This window comes from Populus trichocarpa, chromosome 19 (assembly GCF_000002775.5).
Source record: "Populus trichocarpa isolate Nisqually-1 chromosome 19, P.trichocarpa_v4.1, whole genome shotgun sequence".
NCBI lineage: Eukaryota > Viridiplantae > Streptophyta > Magnoliopsida > Malpighiales > Salicaceae > Populus > Populus trichocarpa.
This window is the reverse complement of record NC_037303.2, coordinates 3,002,571-3,018,066: the sequence shown is the minus strand read 5'-3', so window position 1 is coordinate 3,018,066 and position 15,496 is coordinate 3,002,571. Positions and strand designations below refer to the sequence as shown.

Here is a 15,496-nt window from a genome sequence, read left to right as displayed (position 1 = left end):
GAAAGTTTGAGAAATGGGGTCCTTTCGAGAGAAAGCTTTGGTCAAAGGCGTAATAACAAAAATGTTGACTAAGGTGTAAAGATCTTCATACTTTCCTCCTCCTTGATAAAGCTTTCCAAGAAAATAATACATATACTTCGAAAGCTACACTTTTTTTTGGGTCAAATATTTCAAAGGAAATCCTTTACTTTTGCCGACATTAGATTTGGTTGGAAAAATAACAATTGAGCATCTCACATGGATAATAGTACCCTTTAGCTCTCGAAAAGCAAGTCGGGATCTTTTCTCCATAATTCGATGATGAGAAGTTTTTTACAATTAATTTGTTTATCAAACAAAATTAAATCTTCTTATTCAACCATCTTAATTATACTTCATTATATATATATTAATATTGATTCTAAATTTAAATTAAAAAAATTAAAAAACAAACATATATTTTAATGTATTTAACATTATGAAAGCTTTTATAGTTTTCATTTTTAAAAAACAAACAGGTTTATAAAAAATAAATTTAGTTGCGTTAAAAAAAATAAAATTATAAAATATAAGTTTGATTAAAACTATTTTGGGATGGATTTTTATATGTAAAATAAATAAATAAAACAAGTCTTTATAAATTTAAAAAAAAACATATTATTTTAACTTCTATAAAATTATAATTTAAAAAATAATTATATATGAAAGTAAAAGATATAAACTATTTAATTTTCAAATATAATTTTTTATAATTAAAAAAATTATCACAAAAACAAACAAACTCAAGCCATCAAATCAACCATGGCACATTATTAAAAATAAAGAAAGTACTTATTATACATTGAAATAGTTGACAATGCCGGTGAATTACATCCTAGCTTGTAGCTTGGGGTCATAGAATGATGCCCTGTGTACTTTTAGTAGTACTGTGGTCTTTTTTGTGGTCTGCAAGTCAAAGAGTGCATATCATGTGCTCCACTCTTTCTTTTCATTTCTCAATTCCAACGTGCGGCATAATATTTTTTTTCTTTGATGGCAGGATAAGAGTGTAATATTTATGTTTTTTTTTTCGTTTTATTTCAACTTTAGCTGAAGAAGACTGATCCCCATGACATGATTACAGTTAGTGATGTTTAAGTTTGTTTGATGTTGCGGTATAATTATATTTTTAAATTTTTTTAATTTTAAATTAATATTTTTTGGTATTATTTAATCGTTTTGATGTGTTAATATCAAAAATAATTTTTAAAAAATATATTATTTTAATATATTTCCAAACTAAAAACATTTTGAAAAATAACTTCTATTATATTCTCAAACAATTATCGACTCTCTTAAACCACTATAAAAAGAGATAAGATAAAAAGATATTAAGAAAGGAAAAATCATAAAGAGAGAAAGAAAATTGAAGTGGTTGTTGGGTTAGGCTCGGGCGACTAGTTGATCGCCTAGAGGATGACCACACGTGGTTGCTCAAGGGGCGACTAGGGAGGCTAGTAGCCTAAGCCAGACATAGGGTCACTAAGGTGCATGGTCGCGACCATAATTTTTTGTGTGTGTAAATCATACCCCTATCATTTGCTTTTAAGTCTTGATACTTTTATTTTTTTCATTATGTGATAGTGAAGAGCTCTATGATGCTCTTTTTGAAAGGAACACTATTTTTAAAGTGAGAGATGAGTTTAGAGTTGAAATCATAAAAGTGGATAATAGAGCCAGGCTCTAGGTTATGTTACTATATACTTTTAGATCCACAATGCATTATTAGAAGAATTTTGCATATAGCATTTGTGTCTTGTATGATAAGCTCTAGAATGCTTCTTATATTTTGTATGTGTTCCTAAGGGTTTATGGCCCCCTCACAGTTATCTAGGTTGGCTTTTGCATAAACACAATCTTTGAAGAATCGAATGCGCATGATTCTACAAAAAAGTTAAGATTTTCCCACTAGGATGTATTTAACAACTCATTGAGTCATGGATCTTGTCTCACGCCTAAATCTTTTTCTGGTGCGTGAGTAAGATTCAAATTGAGATTGATGGCAACCGGATTTTTAAAGTGTGTCATATAAGAACAAGGACTATAACTCCTTTTGAGTTTAGAAGCATGAGCATTACTCACTTACATTTCATATGTTACTTTAAAGAATTAGAGTATCTTTGTGCACTTAATGGTGTATGCATGAGAGCTTGTTGTTATGTTGGTGAAAGAGTGTGAATATTCAATTACATCGCTCCAACGACATCATTAAGCAACTGCACCTGGTTGAAGAGTTATTGGAGACCCGGGGAAGCAATAGTTTTTATTGTGTGGAGATCAGTCACTCTTTTATGTATTGAAGTTTTGCTAGCCATGCAAAATGTTTTAGATGATGAGTAAAGGGAATGAAATGGATTTTTAATCAAGTTCTCACAGATAACACCACTGATAAAGCCATAAAAAAATTGACATGTAAATTTGGTTTTCCACGATTTGTTGTGAAGCTGGGCCATGACATGTGAAATGGGCTAAACATGTGTTTGAGAGTTTCTGAAAAAGTAAGTTCCTCATGTAACGAAGAACTATCTGATGTTTAAGTTAATATTTGTATATGCGGGAAAAGATAATGTATAAAAAAAGAAAGAAAAATAAGAGTACATGATGTGCATATCTAGGTGTAGCTGGCTTTGTGTTGCTTTAGAGGGTTTGTGTGGGTTGAGAGTTTATGACTATTTGTTATAAAGAGTCTGTGTCTGCAAAATGGTCTTTGTTTGTTTGTGATAATGGGTGTATTTATACACTTAGCTTGGAAATGTTTTTCTTAGAGAAGAAATGGTATCATTGGTCAACCAAGACGACTCATCGTTTCTTATGATGTTGCATCATGAGTTTTATTCCTGGCATATTATTGAAGAAGAAGTTGGTGTACCAGATATCTATGATGGAGTGCATTTATTTACATTGATGTTCATGTGGGCTGGTAGGTGTAGCAAAAATGTAGCTATTGTTGATAGAAAATAGTGCATACATGTAAAACATTTATGCATACGAGATAGAAAAATTACGTGTGCTACACATTCAAATTGTTAGTACCCTGAAAAATAAAAGGTGTGAGAAAAATTCAGAGAAAAAAAAAATTATACTAGTCACTAGGCCAGGCCCAGGCTTGTCGCCCAAAAAGGGCGACCAGGATGTATGGTTGCCTTAAAAGATATTATTTTTTTATTTTTAATTTAATGAGGTTTCTCAAAAACTCTACTATATAAAATGGTGTCTTCTAATCTTAATGAAAGATGAAAATATGTGAAATTTTTCTTAGAGCTTCATTACTTGTAAAGTAAGTTTTTTATAGACTTGTATGACTTCCTGATACCTAAATTAGTTTAGGTTAAAAATAAAGACCTTGTAAGGAGATGAAGCTCTTTCTTAAAAAACAAAATCACTTATCTTGAACCTATATTAATGTATCAATGTAAGTGTAAGATGGTCAATATATTTGTTATTTACAGTTCTAGAATTTTTAGAGACAAAAAGTCACGGTGAGAATGAGTCATTGTGTAAAAGCTACTTTTATTTAGGATTTTATAGACTATGTATTGAAAATGAGAAAATTTGAACAACTCTCTAATGTGACATGTAATTAAGAAAGCATGTTCTAATGTTCATTTTATCCCTTAGTTTATAGAGATTGGATTTAGGTTTGATCAAAGACATCATTAATCTACATTGGTTCGAGGAGGAGCATGGGTCCCACCAATTCTCTCAAATTGGGTATGCCAGGAGTAAGAGCTAGGTTACTAGGTTGTGGATGTTGTTATCCAGGGTATGGTTTGTTCTCTAGGACTTAGGCCCATTATTCAAGCAATGAAGCTGCAAACCTGTAGATCAGATGGGTTTTTTGGCTGAGATCCAGTCCTATCATGACTCTTTTTACCTCTTTATTTTCTAGTCATATATGATTTCCTTTCACTGAATAATAAAATTAATGGCTATAAAGTTATTGTTAGAAAAAAGAAAAAATTAAACCTTATTTAAACGTATGTAAAATTTAAAATTTAAACCTTGTTTCAAGCGTATGAACATTACATTAAAATCACATGGTTAAAACTAAAACTCATAAGGTTAAGTGTATATTTAGTATAACCATCTAGGAAGTGGTTCAGTGGTAAGAGTTTGGGACTAAGGGGTTTGCTCCCTCTATGATCTCAGGTTCGAGCCTTGTGGTTGTTCATATGATGGCCACTGGAGGCTTACATGGTTGTTAACTTCAGGACCCGTGGGATTAGTCGAGGTACGCGCAAGCAGGCCCGGACACCCACGTTAATAAAAAAAAGTGTATATTTAGTATTACGGAGTAAAATATTTTTAAAAAATTTATTAAAATATATTAAAATAATTTTATTTTTTTATTTTTAACATTAATACTTCAAAATCATCGAAAAATATTAATTTGATATTTTTTTCAAGTTAAATATATCTAAACATAGTTTTAAACACTAAAACAAATGTTATCCATGTATGTAAAGAGGCATAATATAAGTTTAATATTTTTTCGTGAAAAAATGTTAAGAATTACAAGGAAATATTTTATATTTTTTTTATTATGGGTATAGGATAAATGACATAAAATTCAATTGTTATTAGGTCAAAATATCGAAACATATAGATGAATTTCTAGGAAATATATTATATTGTTTTTTTATAAATTTGAAATGATTAATGGATATAAATTTTCAATTATTATTAGGTCAAAACATCAATATTAATTTATAGGAAATAATCATGTCATTTGGATGAACTGATTGCATGTTTCACCTTTAAATAATTTAAGAGTTAATTATAAAATGTATTAAAGAAATATTTATAATTGATGATTTTCATAATAATGATATCTTGACAGGACATGATATTTTCGTTGCTTCAGTAATTCTTAAAATGTTTAAAAGGTTTTTGGGTGCATGACAAGAGCTTTCGTTCTATTCCTTTAACATGAAAGAATTTAGGTTTTGCTTGATCAACGGTTCTGGTTTATTAGGACAGCTCATGGAAAACCAGATCCACCAGACTCCTAGCCGAGAATCATATATATTAATGCAGAAAGATAATGCAGCAACATTACAGGAAAACAATTGCAAATCATTCTATATTTAACTTACTGTAATTTATCTGTAACTCCTTACATTTAGCATACATTGTGTATAAATCTATGCTCAACAACAGTAATAAAGTGTGGAAAATTTCTGTTGAAGAACTCTGCTATATCTCTCTCTGTTATAATTTGCTTTATGGTATCAGAGCACCATAACTCAAACGAGACTACGATCCCTGCTTCCAACATGTCTCTATCTCAAAATCTGACCACCCAACCCACCTCCCACATAGAGAATCCACTGATTGCTCTCAACATTACAGCTCAAATCAACGAGAAATTAATTCCCTCCACCTTTCCACAATGGCGTGCCCAATTTGAAGCTCTTCTAATAGGGTATGATCTGCTGGACTACGTCACTGGTCTCTCAGTGTGTCCTTCATCTGATGGCACCTCCCAATCTGCGTTGAAAAGAACCCATTGGGTTCGGCAGGACAAATTAATTCTCAGTGCAATCCTTGCTTCCACCTCCACCTCAATCACTCCCCTCATCGCCACCACTAAAACATCTCATGAGGCATGGAAAAAACTAAATCACATGTATGCTAGTCGATCTCGACTGAGAGCTATGCAACTCAAAGTGGATCTTACCTTGATTCAAAAAGGAAATCGATCGATTCAGGAGTATCTCCACGCAGTAAAAGCGTTGGCTGATGAAATTGCTTTAATCGACCATCCCATCTCTGATGATGATCTCACTCTTTATATTCTTCATGGTTTGGGTTCTGATTTCAGGGAAATTGCTGCACCAATTCGTGCGAGGGAGAAATCCTTAAATTTTGAAGAACTTCATGATCTGCTAGTTGGTCATGACAGCTACCTTCGGTGGATGGAATCGGCTACCCATCAACTTGTGGCATCGGCGAATTACACAAATTACAAGAACTCTTTTGGTAATTCTTTCCAGAAGCATCAAAAACCCAATGGTTTCTCACGAAACCAGGGTCCCCACAGAGAAAACCGGTACAATAATAAGCCATTCGGCAGGCCCACTACAACACAAAAAAGGTATCAGCCTAAATGTCAATTTTGTGATCAAATTGGTCACACGGCCAAAACATGCCCCCGCTTGAACTCTCATGCAGTCACAGCAAACTGCACTTCTACCGCTCATGCCACAGATAATAAATGGCTCATGGACTCTGCTGCATCCCATAATATTACTGGTGATCTCAACAACCTATCAATTCACTCAGAATATGATGGCACCGATGAAGTCGTGCTCGGTGATGGTTCAGGTTTGACTGTCTCACATATAGGATCCTTAACCTTAAAATCAACACACAAAAATTTCATTCTCAAAGACACACTTTGTGTTCCAGATATCTCCAAAAACCTTATATCTGTGCACCATTTTACTGCTCAAAATAATGTCTTTATTGAATTTCACCCGTCTCATTTTCTTGTGAAGGACACGAACTCGGGGGCGATCCTGGCAAAAGGTGCATGTGAAAATGGTGTTTACATCTTCCCGAATACACTGGCGGCGCGTCTCCTCCCCATGGTCGCCAATGTGCATGAAAAAACCTCTCTTGACGGGTGGCACAAACGGCTTGGTCATCCTTCCTCCAAAATTGTTCACAATGTTGTTCGTCAGTTTTCACTTCCATTCACGACTACTCAAAAGTCAACTCTATGTCCTTCATGTTCTATTAATAAAGCACATCAACAGCCTTTTCGATCCACTAGTCTATCAAGCACTGCACCTCTTAATCTCATTTATACTGATGTTTGGGGTCCTGCCCACTGTGTTGGTTTAGATGGCTCTCGGTATTACCTCATTTTCATTGATCACTACACCAAATACATGTGGTTTTACTCTATGGAAACAAAATCTGGGGTTGCAAAAATTTTTCCACAATTCAAAAATCTCGTGGAAAACCGATTCCAAAGCAAAATTCAAACCATATACTCAGATAATGGGGGTGAATATATGAGTTTAAAACCTTTTCTCTCCCTTCATGGCATAAGTCATTTCACTACCGCTCCACACACACCACAACAAAATGGTGTTTCCGAGCGTCGTCATCGTCACCTAGTGGAAACTGGTCTCACATTACTTCATGATGCAAATCTTCCTTTAATATATTGGCCATATGCATTCCACACAGCCACGTACCTTATCAACCGTCAACCAACACCCCTGCTTCAAAATATTTCCCCATATCAAGCTCTTTTCGGTCAACAACCCAATTATCTCAAACTGAGAAAATTTGGGTGTGTGTGTTACCCTCTCACCAAACCATACAACAAACACAAGATGGAACCAAAATCCAGATCCTGCATTTTTTTAGGCTATTCCCTTACTCAAAATGCCTATCGGTGTCTTGATCCACGCACTCAACGTGTTTACATTTCACGCCATGTTTTATTTGATGAAGATAAAATACCATTGACAGAATCTGTTTCCTCTTTACTTTCACCCACTACCTCACCTATCTCCACTATTCCTAATTCAGTCCCAGTTACTGTCCTGCCTTCCTCGCCACCGGTGTCTTCGGTTGATGTTCCCGCCATGGTCACTGCACCTCCAGGTAACCCTCCAGTCTCTACTTCCTCCAATTTATCTACTCAATTGGTTTTGTCCTCTACTGGTAACACCCTCACACCTACAAATTCTACCCTTCCACCCTCCATTTCCCGTGTCAATCATACCCCAGGACCTAGACCCGCGACTCAACCTGCAACTGAACCACAAATCCCTTCCCACCACCCACAACCATCAATCTCTCGACCCCATCCGATGACCACTCGGTCTATGAACAAAATTTTTAGACTCAAACAACTGAACAGTACTACCAAACACCCCATGCCCGATACCATTGAACCCACATGTGTCAGTCAAGCCGTTTCTGAACCTCACTGGCGTGAGGCCATGTCTCATGAACTCACCGCTCTCATGCGGCATGGGACATGGGAACTGGTACCTCCTCCAACACACTACAACCCAGTCGGTTGTAAATGGGTGTTTAGAGTTAAACGTAAATCTGATGGGACAGTGGATAGATTTAAAGCCCGTTTAGTGGCTAAAGGGTATCATCAACGTCCGGGAGTGGACTATACGGAGACATTCAGTCCCGTAGTTAAGCCTACAACAATTAGAATCATCCTTTCCATTGCTGTGATGAATGGCTGGGGCTTACGCCAACTGGACATTAATAATGCTTTCTTACATGGGGCGCTCAGTGAAACTGTGTATATGTTGCAACCCCCAGGTTTCAAAGATTTAAGCAAGCCTGGTCATGTCTGCCGACTTCGAAAGGCTATTTATGGTCTTAAACAGGCCCCTCGGGCATGGTATTCTGCCTTGAAAAATGCCATACTTCAGTTTGGTTTTAAGAACTCCCAGGCAGATTCTTCATTATTCATTTTTCAGCATAAGTCAATTATCTGCTATTTTCTAGTATATGTGGATGACTTAGTGATTACTGGAAATAATTCCGACTTTGTGAATTCTATTGTTAAACAACTTGGCTGCAAATTTTCATTGAAGGATATGGGGTCCTTGCATTATTTCTTAGGAATGGAAGTCATACCCACTCCAGGTGGTCTTTTCCTTTCCCAGCACAAGTACATTCGTGATCTGCTCTCCAACACCAACATGCTTGGGGCAAAGGAAGTGTGTAGCCCTCTCTCCACAAGCACACCTTTGAAACTCAATGATGGCACTGCTTCCTTTGACAGCACCGAATATAGAAGAATAATTGGCAACCTCCAGTACTTATCTCTCACCAGACCGGATATCTCATTTGCTGTAAACAAGTTGTCTCAATTCATGCACAAACCTACTCAGACTCACTGGGCAGCAACCAAGCGCCTCCTGCGCTACTTGAAGCAAACCATCTTTCATGGTATTCGACTGATTAGTCATACTCATCCATACCTAACCACTTTTTCCGATGCAGATTGGGCGGGCAACCTTGACGATCGCACATCCACATCCGCATACATCATCTTTCTTGGCTCCAATCCTGTCTCATGGAGCTCGAAGAAACAACGTGCTGTAGCTCGATCTTCCACAGAGGCCGAATACAGGGCTCTTGCAAATGCAGCTTCGGAAACTGTTTGGATACACTCTCTCCTGCATGAACTTGGATTCAACCTCAACACCACTCCATCACTACTATGCGATAATCTTGGAGCCACACATCTTAGTCACAATCCGGTACATCACTCCAGGATGAAACATATCCAAATTGATCTTCACTTTGTTCGTGATTTGGTTCACCGCGGGGCTATTCGCGTCCGACATGTCCACACTCAAGATCAACTTGCAGATTTGTTAACAAAGCCTCTCTCCAAGCAACGCACAGAGCATTTGAGAAGCAAAATTGCTCTTGCTGATGGCAGCTCAATTTTGAGGGGGTGTATTAGGACAGCTCATGGAAAACCAGATCCACCAGACTCCTAGCCGAGAATCATGTATATTAATGCAGAAAGATAATGCAGCAACATTACAGGAAAACAATTGCAAATCATTCTATATTTAACTTACTGTAATTTCTCTGTAACTCCTTACATTTAGCATACATTGTGTATAAATCTATGCTCAACAACAGTAATAAAGTGTGGAAAATTTCTGTTGAAGAACTCTGCTATATCTCTCTCTGTTATAATTTGCTTTATGGTTATCTGGAGGTTCACTTTTTTATCTGGTTTGATTTAGTTAACTTGATATATTAATTTATGACTCAATAAATAAGTGATATTGTCAACTTATTTAAATCTCAGTTAACTTTAAAAAAAATTCAAAACACATATTTTTTACTATAATTTTTTTAATTAATATAAATCAACTTGAATTGATCCACTCAATTCAAGACTTGTAACCTGTGCCGAGTCAATCTTAGGTTAAGTTCAATATATTTGCTTTATATATATTAATCTAAAAATGCTTCCATTTTTGCTTTATGATGTTTATTAAACTTTTTTGAGTATAATAGAGTTGAAGTCATTGAATTAGATAATTTTTGGCACTGTGAAAGTGAATTTTTTAAAAAATATTTTTATTTAAAAATATATTAAAATAATTGTTTTCTAAAAAAATTATATTAAAATATAAAATAATTCAAAAATATTTTAAAATTAAAAAAATTAAAAAAACAACAATAATAAATCCTATGACTACACTCATCCTGCTTGGTTTATGTAACTTTTTTTAGTGCAGATTCTATAGGATTAGAAAGCTTATTCTATCTATTTTCTAAAGCCCTATATGACATGATATTTGTAAAATGAGTTGATTGAAAGGTACGTAGACTGCTGAATAGACTGCTTGGCAGCAACCTTTAGTGGGATTCATTGCAATTTTTGTAAAAGGATCCAGTAGACAAATTATACATGAATGTAAAGGTGATTGAGTGTAGATTCTAACTCAATAAATGGATTATAATTTCGAGATTCCTGCAAAGATTTATGATCAATTAACGGAATAATGTGAAATTAAGCTAATACGGATTCTGCACTAACATGCATGAGAGCAAAGATTTCCAGTCCAGCTTCTTGCAATATGCTTCCTCCTCGAAGCAAGAGGATAGCTAAGATAACCATCACTGGAATCTCCCCATCCGTTCCAAAGCTCCATGACTTTATCCAAGAAATCCCGCAGGGTTGTCATCTTCCTATTAAAATGGATCTTCAAATTCATAGCACATGCCTTTATTTCTATGTATTCCATCGATTTTATCCCCTCATGTTTCTGTAAAATATAATCGGAACCCCTTTTTCCTGAACCCATCTCACATCTGCTGCTGAGATGTTAAATATGTATCAGCTACTGCAATCCCAAACAGTCACTTAATCTGTTTATCTCTTGGGACTAAGAAAAGTGTTTCAAAGTCCTGAACTCATGCTTCAGGACATCAAGATACCCTTTACGGCACATTGAAGATTGCCTCAAAGTACTTTCTCTGAAATCTAAGACTGCTCAAATGTTCACAGGTGAGGGTACACAAGTGAAGCAAAACTAGAAAGTGCACTTCTTCAGATCAGAAAAATTTAGATTCTGAAGTAATCAGCTATTGGAAAGGAAACTATATATACGATACCTCTTAAGCATTGCTGTAGGTGATTTTTGAAAGTGTGAAGGTGAAACCTTTCTCGCCATCCAAGTTGAAGAGTGAAGACACCAAAACTCCTATTTGATCTGAAGTAAATAGAATTCTTCTCGAGATGCCGCTATCTACGAGTAGTGGATAGAGAAAAGGAATCATGGCCACCCAAACACTTGACAGTTTCTCATTTTTTTCAGCTGAAAATTCTTCTTATAGACATGAAAGTGAAAGATCCTGAAGGAAATACGTTTGGTGGATCTTAGTTAGGCTCAAGAAGCGTGCCGACGTGCCGTCATCAGTAGCATGAGGAGCGATGTACCTTGTAACCAACAAGATATTCCCAAAACACTCCACTAAATAATTTATATCATACATAGAGAATATATTGCTCCTTCAACACTTCCCCTCCATTTTGTTTTCTTCTCTTTCTTGAATATTGGCGACTTCCCATGTGTTGTTTGGTTTGTAATTTAAGTCCAAGTGAGAAACAAATTTATCAAACTTAACTTACGAAGAAACCCAAACAATTTTGTTTGGTCATCTAGCCTATGGAGTAGACTTAAGATGCCGAATCATGTAAATCCTTTATGTTTACTAGTTGATTGATCATGGTTGCTGTCATTATTTCCTCTACTTTTCGATTGATTTGAGATTCTGAAGTTGTTTGTGCAACACCATGGTTCCTAGTTATCATGATTCCAAGCTTTAAAAACTAGTTTTCTTCCCTCCATCCATAGATTATACCTCGTTTCAAAGAAACAAAGTTTGAATAACAACCATTCCTCCATTTATTCGTATTAATGCCAATATTATTGCAGAAACGAATAGAATGTTCAGCAATCAAGACTGAGATTATCATGATACTATAGTATGGAGGGAGGCGATTGATGAGTTGACGGGCTGGCAAAAGGTAATAATATAACGTTTTTGCCTATATATTGGGATGTTTATATTGAGGATAACTAAAGCACAAGAAGGATTTGTGAAATAAAGCTAAGGATAGGACACATGATTGCAGGCAAGGTGGTGAAGCCAGCCATGAGAAGCGCCAACCAAAGTTGAGTTCTTGGGCAGTAGGTACTCCGTCAGCAAGAGCAAAGTGATAGTTTCTTGTGGGAGCCAAACACAAAAGTAAAACACTATTCAAATGTTAGTAGCTCTTCGTTTAAACCTGAGAGCACCAGTTACGAGATAAGCTCAGAACCAAAACTCTAATCATGTTCCACAGCATTATTCGGGGTTCTTAAATGGTCTTTGACAGGAGGAAACGATGTACTGGCTCTGTCACCACTGTGTTGTTGAATTTCAGCTATTTATTTGAAATTTAACTCACTGAAACTGCATCATTCAGCATAAGAATCTGGCGGGGAATGATATGACGTGAATAATTTTTTCCTCATTGTTTTGTAGCTGTCTTCCTGATACATTTTCATCATTTCTAACAATCTAATATGAAGCATACATTATCACAATCTGATGGGAAAACTTTGCGAAGATCATGTTTTGTTCCATTTTAGCTTTCAACAGAACAGTTGGGATGTATCAGAGAAAGTAGCTCAAGTTTTTTCTGCATTGATGGTTCCAAATGTTGGTAATTAATCCAGTAATGAATAGCACTGACATTGCCACCACTAACTGTTTGGTGTCTGCCTTGGATTCAAATAGCAGGGAGGAAAAAATACGATGGGACTTGAAAAATAAAACGAGAAATATTAAGGGTTTCTAGATATTAAATGCACCCACCTGCCGATTTTGGTACCAAGTACAGGGCCTTTCATTGAATTGGCATTTTGGTTGTGTTTTCTGACAGCTTAAAACAAAATACTATAAAGTAATTACGCTATATACCTTGAACGCTATAGCCTCTGTAGCACAGTGGTAGTGCATTTGCCTCTTAAGCAAGAAGTCGTGAGTTCGAACCTCACCAGGGGCATTCTATGTTTTTACCATTTCAAATATAGTTAAAATACCCTGCACAGTTTTAAAAATATTTAATTAATTAATATATATTATATTTATACTTTTTATGGGTCTCTATTATGAAAAACTATAATATATATATTTTTTTACAATTTATCTTTTTAAATCATTATCTAAATTCATCTTTTTAAACTGTAATTAAAAAAAATATTATAATGTCAAATATTTAATTAGTCAGCATATATTATATTTTCATATGGTTATCTGGTTATAAAAAAAACTTTAATTTATTTTTTAAATTATAATCTAATTTTATATTTTTAAACTATAATCATAAAAAATATCATAATATCATACGCACAAATCACGGGATGTAGCTCAGCTCAGTACCATACTGCTATAATTAAACCATATAATAAGATTAATGTAAACATCAAAGTGTTGAATCTACCCTGAATATTCTCTTACAAGATTATTAAATTAAAATTCAAAACCTCGGATCACAAATAACAGTGTCTGAAATCTAATGTCCCCATCACGTATGAAGCCACAAGCATAGGTTAATTATTATTATTATATGTTGAATCCATACTTTGGAATAAATCTAAAATAATACAATTTGTGTGATCATAGTTGTTCCACTTACCATGTGATGTCCTAACTTGATACACCAAACCACCAGGTTTCTTGGGATCAGCCCACTGTTTTATTTATTTTAGTGACTTTATTACATATTTAAAATAAATAAAAACACTAAGCACAAAGCGCTTGTTTCAAATTAAACAATGTTCTTTCTCATCATTATAATAATAATAATCAAAGTTATTAAATTTGTTCTAGTTCATGATGTAGATGACGGACTAAATAAGTAAGTTGTCATGTGTCAATAAAAAAAATATTTTTTCAAGATTTTTTTAAAATAAAATCATATTGTTTTGAATTTTTTTTAAATCAAACCAAATTTTAACTTAATCGATTAAGTTACAAACCAACAATATTATTTTTGTTTTTGTTTTTTTTTCATGTTTTTATATCTTGTTTTGGCTATTAGTTTTATGGTATTTTTAATATAATCTCAGTAATTATCCAAAAAACTTAGCGGCGTGTCAAGATTTGACTAAATAAACTCTAACTTGGTTGTTTTCTAACCTAACTTGGATTAAGATCTAATCAGTTTAGATTAACTTATTAAATCTAGCTGGTTAAATAAGAGATGACGATGATAAACATGTCTGGTACGTACTAGGATTGGTATTGAAATAAACAAAATAATACAAGGACGATTGAGCAGACTATATTAAATTAAATTGCCCAGCCAAATGGGGGAATCTACTTCAATCAAAGTGTGTCACATAATTGACATTTTACAATGGTGAATATGATTTATTTATTTTTTAACACTATGTAATATTCATGCAGGATTCGGTCATATTAAAGCATACAGGTTTCTTTTTTTTTTTTTATCCCTGCAACGATAGGTATATATTTTAGCTGTAAATTAAAAAGTCTTGTTGTAAATTAAATTATATATTTAGTTTCTATTACTTATTTAGTGTTGGTTTATAATTATAATAATATTAAGTACATTTGTTTTATAAACCCGCTGTAACGCCCGGGCATGTCATCTCATTGGTAGAAATAAAAAATTAAGATCTAGGAACATTTTAAAAAAATTAGATAAAATACTTTTCTTTGTCTTGTATATAAAAATATATTTTAATTTCTACGTGCGTGTTTGATAATATGATGCAATATATGTTTTAAACGTATGTTTTAATTTAATTATTTTTCACAAGAAAAATAATTTAAAAAACATATTTAACCGCAAAAGCATCCACTCCATTAAACCTTAAGCAACTCATGTAAAATGATTATGATTCCAATATATCAATTATGATTCCATTTTTTAATAAAATAGATAACTTGTAGTCTTTTATGGTCAATATAAATTAGGTTCTAGTTCTTGAATTTAAAAAGTTGTTTTTATCATGTTTTCATCTAAAAACATTATAGTAATCAATATAAATTTATTTTTAATCTTAAAACACTATCTAAACAATTAAAAAAAAAGATTGAATCCAAGATACCTTAATGAGCTTCGATTTACTTTTTCCAACAACATAAAAATTTCAAACCATCTCCATGTAACATCACCCTTCAAGGCAAACTTATTAATATTAAAATTGGTTTTTTTCATTGCCAGAATGTTGCAAACCGACCCTTTACTATCATCTTTTTTTTCTAGCAATTTTCTCTCTCTTCAAACAAATTTAGTGACTGAAATATGATAAAAATAAATTTAAGATCAACATATGAAATCAAGAAACTACATGGACCAAAAATGCACTGCGAATTCAGGGATTAAATTTGAATTTTTCCATGTGTGATTTAGCAGTGGACTCTAGCTTTCTTAATT

General features: G+C 34.0%; 1 non-coding gene across 1 annotated transcript; it reads left to right on the top strand.

The window, feature by feature from the left end:
* Window positions 1–13,021: 13,021 nt before the first annotated feature.
* TRNAK-CUU (transfer RNA lysine (anticodon CUU)) lies at window positions 13,022–13,093 on the top strand. The gene has a single exon. It is a non-coding gene; the product is annotated as a tRNA-Lys (tRNA).
* The last annotated feature ends 2,403 nt before the right edge of the window (window positions 13,094–15,496 follow it).